A 4,908-nucleotide genomic window follows, 5' to 3' on the forward strand; every position below is an offset into this window, starting at 1 on the left:
CCAAAGGAAGGGATCACTCACAGGGAGAAGCCACAAACCTAAGAAATAAGCGAGGACTCCCTCTTCACACACACCCCCCCCGTGAGGAGCTCTGTGGCGTGGGGCAGAAGAGGCAGAAAGCCTGAAGGATGCACACTGAGTGGTCCTCGTGGGGCTTCCCCGCTGCCTCCTCCAGGAAGTTTTCCTTCTGAGCACATGAGACCCTTACTTGTGCCCACTTCTAATTTAGCCATCGTCTTGAGAACTGTCCGCCCCCAGCTCCCCCGAAGGTTTTCCCTGTCAGCTCTGTAAACTTCTTTTTCTCCTTTGCCTCTTCCTCTACGACACCTCCCCCAATTCAGAGTGGGTGATAAATATTTGGGGTTTTGCAGGAGTGTTTCTGTCACCACTGGCCAATCCTGGCACGAGAGTACAAGAGCAGTTGTAGACCAAGCTCACCCAGGCTCACCCTTCACACCAGCGAAGTTCATTTCTGTAGCCCAGAATATGATTTTCCAGTGTCACAAAATAACTTTGCTTTTGATTGCTCCCCTCGGCCATTTAAAACCACACAGATCTTCTTTCTCTTTTACTAATTGTTATCACCTTTACTTATTTTCTGTGACCGTAGGGGGCACGCACACGCCTGGGAACGCGAGCGGAAGTCAGAGGACAATTGGTGGGAGTTGGTTCTCTCTTTCCACCTCGTGGGTCCCAGGGATTTGAGGCAAGCCCCACCCGCCGACACAAACCTCTCATAACTGGATGGTCGGATAGCAGGTGGTGAGCTGAACTGGACGAAGGACCCAGCTGTAGCCACTGCAGCCATAACTTTCATCGTTATTTATTATTAACATTATTATTTTGTGACACTGGAGCTGGAACCCAGAGTCTCTCACATGCCAGTCAGGTGCCACGTCACAAGGTTGGCCCTTCCCCCTAGCCCCACCCCTGCCTCCATTTTACTTTTTGAAACAAGGTCTCACTAAGTTACCCAGACTGCCCTTCGGCTCCCTCTGTAGCCCAAGCTGGCCTTGAACTTTCTCCTCCTGCCTCAATCAATGTCAGCAGTAGCTGAGGTGATGGGCCACAGCCACGGGCACACGGACGCAGCTTGTAGTCTGGCACTCATAACCAGCGAGTTTCCAGCCAGGCTCAGAGTGGAACACACAGCGCTGGAAGGGAAAATCTCAGCCGGGAGAAGCGGAAGTTAGAGGCATCAGCTTAGGAAAGTATAAAATTTGCAAATGAGGTTTTATTTGCTCAAGTGTCAGTGCTGTTCCCACCCTTCTGAATATTAGGACATGCAAATTACCTCCCGTCACAACCTGGGTTAGTAGATCTTTCTGATGGCCTCAGCCGGGTTCAGTGCGTGCATTGCTGCGCACTTCCACCGTGCAGTCTGAGATAACTCAGCTTTGTGCAGGGGCCTGGGGGACGGTGGTGCGGAAGGTAGGGACTGCGAGACCCGGCGGAGGGCACGGGCCCTGCAGAGGGAAGAAAATGGCGGATGGTGGAAACTAAACTCCAGAGAGCTCGGTCCGCATTCTCCTTGCCAGGCTCTCTCTGATAGGATAGGGAGGTCGAGTGACTCCACACAAGCAGAGGGTGCAGGAATCCCTTGGGTTCCCCGCACTGCACGCTGAGCTTTCAGTGACACATGCTCGGCCTTACCTGGTCCATCTGCAAACCAAGACAGCCAGCCCACTCCCCCTGGGTCCACAGCCCCTCCCCCATCCAACATTTCTAAAAATGATTTATTTATTTTATGTGCATTGGCGTTCTGCCTGCATGTATGTCTGTGCAAGGGGGTGGAATTGGAGAGGAGGAAGGAGAAGTAGGAAAAGGAGAGAAGAGGTGCTACCTGGGCGCTGGGAATTGAACCTGGGTCCTTTGGAAGATGAGCCAGTGCCCTCCATCTTTTTTTTTTTTTAAATCAGACTACTGGAGCCTGGAGCCACTTTACTGGTGGTGGCTTATGCCTTTAATCACAGCACTTGGGAGGCTGAGGCAGTCAGATCTCTGTGAGTTTGAGGCCAGCCAGAGAAACCCTGTTGGGGGTTGGAGAGAAAAAGAAAAAAGAGAGTTTACCGGAGTGCGGTTCGCTTTCACCTCTGTGGAGTGAGCTCATCTGGGAACAAAACTCGGATACCCCACTCAGTTTGGGCTTAGTTTATACCTGGAGGCTCACCAGGCTTAGTGGCTGCTGTCCCTGGGGGATCTCTGTAAGCCCCGGATCTGTGTTGGGATTAAGACCAGGATCCCTTCCAGCTCCTCTGGGGAAAAGAAGGATGTGCTTATGTCACTGGAGGCTGCATTTCCAGTATCCTCACAGTCTGACACGCATTCCCTGCAAAGTCAAACAGGAATGCCGAGTGTTCGCTTGCATACAGGAAGCCCTGCATCCAGTCCCCAGCACCGCCGAAACAGCCCCCGGCCGTGCACCCCTGAAATCCCAACACTCAGGAGGTGGTGGCAGCATATAGAATTGGAGGGAGCCCTCAAAGCTGCCCCGACCCTGTGCTTAGGGTCCGAGCAGCGGAAACTCCTCAAGTCATGCTTCCCCCAACTTTCCTGGGTGCAGTGAGCATTAGAAACCCAGGGACAGGTGTAATTACCGACTCACCCTTCCAAGAGCCAACTTGCCCACGCTGGCAACGGCCTTTTAAGACGGCTGTCATTCAACATCCACACTGCTAATGACGGGGTAGGGAACTTGAAAGTGGAGGGGAGCGGGTGGGGTGGTCAGCGGATGCCCGCCCCCTTCCTTTTAAGTGCTCATTATGAAATATTTATCTGATTGACGTCCCTGGCAGCCCCACCCAAACCCCTTTCATGTTGCGTGGCTCTGTGCCCCTCTGCCCAGCCAGGGCCTCACAGCCAGGGGCTGCTCCTGGCTCCCTGCCCTTCCTAGTGATGGGGGGAGGGAATGGAGCTAGGGGACCTCCCCCTGGGGCTCTGCCGTTCCCCACTCACCTGGAGGGTTAAGGGACTTGCCCTGAGTCACTCTGAGTGTAGACAAACTTTCCGACGACGCCCACAGGAGGAAAACGGGACCATGGAAGAGACCGGGTTTTAGTTTCAGACACGAAATGGCCCCCTAGAACCACAGTTTTACGGGGAAGAACACACATGAGTCAGAAGCATACGGATTAGATTTTCCTCAAGCAGAAAACCCCAGAAACTTTCTATAAAAGGCAAACAATACAGCTGTCCGTTCCAGCCTGAGCAGCCCAGGCGCTGGGCTGACTTTGGAACTAGGCAGCGTCATCTGGATGGCTCTGTCTTTCCTTCGCTTGTTGGACAGGTTTGCTCCATCCCACTGGGTGCTGAACACCAGTCAGACCCAGGGTCTAGAGACAAGGAGACAGTGATGTCCGGTCCTCATGGTACCTGTGGCCAGGCTGGGACACAAGAATGGTGTCTAGAGGAGGACACTGTCTCAAGTTCCCCAGTCCTGTCGTGGAGGGAATAGAGCACGCGGTCTTTAGGGTGCCGTGGGCTGGCCTCAAGTGGCAGTTACTTCTTGGGAAGGAGAACAACTCAAGACTCAGTGTAAAATGTAAAAAGATGGAAGGTTGGGGAAGGTAATGTTTAATATAAAGAAGTCTGCTAGGCACGGTCGCACACTGTCATGCCAGCGCTCCGTAGGTCGGGAGCAGGACGATTGCTTGCAAGTTTGAGGCTGGGCTGGTTTACATAGCGAATTCCAGGTCAACCAAATCGACATAGCCAGACCCTGTCTCAAAGTAACAAAAGGCCACAGGGCAGGACGCTCTGCTGGGAAGTCAGCTAGCTGGGAGCTGAATCCATCCGCCTAAGCAGCTGCTGAACTGAGGGGTTCTGGGGGATCAATGAGGAGGCTAGTCCCACCGAAAAAACGTCTGAGTCAGAACAGCACAGGGCAAGACAGAGGAGGTGGGGTTTGATAAAAGTCTGCACAGAGATGTGCATACAAGGAAGGGAGGTGTCTGCTGAACACACTCGTCCCTCAGCGAGGCTTTGGGGAGCCTGCTCTTGTCCACAGCTGTTTGGTCTTTGAAAGCTGGAGGCTAGTGTCCCCTGGCTAAGGTGTGCTTCTGGTTCTCCAGCCTCCTGTGACTGGGACTTAGCTCAGTGTTTCCATTCACTATTCTGGGCTGGAGCCACCTAGCTATGGGACCCCCAGACCTTCTCCTCAGATCCCTGTTGAAAAACAAACAGCTTGAGAGATGGCTCAGCAGTTAAGAGCACCCACTATTCTCTCAGAGGACCTGGGTTCGGTTTCTAGCACCCCCCAAAGCAGTTCTTTACCATGGTATCTCCAGTTCCAGGGCATCCAACACTCCCTTCTGGCCTCCGCAGGCGTCACGGACACACACGATGCACAGACAAGCACTCATGCATCACGTGAGGCCCTCTGCACACAGCCGGTGGGTGGGGAAGACCGAGGATGTGAACTGTTCTTCTGCTCTGGAAGAACCCGGCTTGCCTCTGCTTGAATGCTTGCTGCCTTTGAGAGTGAGCTTGGAACTTCTGTGTGTTTCTTCAAAAATCTCTGGAAGCCCATCTTAGGTCCTACAGAATCCCAGCACCTGCTGGGGTGACAAAAAAGAGGAGGACTGCCGTTTCTTTGGTTGATCGTTTTAAACTGGATTTTAAGAAAACAGTGTTTTAAATTTTTTTTGAGTGCATGAATGCATGTATGTCCCATGTGTGTGTGTGTGTTTTCATGGTGTGTGTGTGTGTGTATTCATGGTGTGTGTGTGTGTGTATTCATGGTGTGTGTGTGTGTATTCATGGTGTGTATGCGTGTGTGTGTGTGTGTGTGTGTGTGTGTGTGTGTGTGTGTATACTCACAGTACCCACAAAGGCCAGAAGAAGGCTTCAGACCCCCTAGACCTGAAGTTACAGAAAGGAGTGAGCTGTGTGAGTGTTAGGACAAGAACT

General features: G+C 52.6%; 1 long non-coding RNA gene across 1 annotated transcript; it reads right to left on the reverse strand.

The window, feature by feature from the left end:
• Positions 1-1,216: 1,216 nt before the first annotated feature.
• Positions 1,217-4,552, reverse strand: LOC134486499 (uncharacterized). Its single transcript, XR_010065537.1, has 2 exons — positions 2,159-4,552; positions 1,217-2,030 (listed from the first exon to the last, which is right to left on the reverse strand). It is a non-coding gene; the product is annotated as an uncharacterized LOC134486499 (long non-coding RNA).
• Between the last annotated feature and the right edge of the window lie 356 nt (positions 4,553-4,908).

Source organism: Rattus norvegicus, chromosome 3 (genome assembly GCF_036323735.1).
Source record: "Rattus norvegicus strain BN/NHsdMcwi chromosome 3, GRCr8, whole genome shotgun sequence".
NCBI classification, from domain to species: Eukaryota; Metazoa; Chordata; class Mammalia; order Rodentia; family Muridae; genus Rattus; species Rattus norvegicus.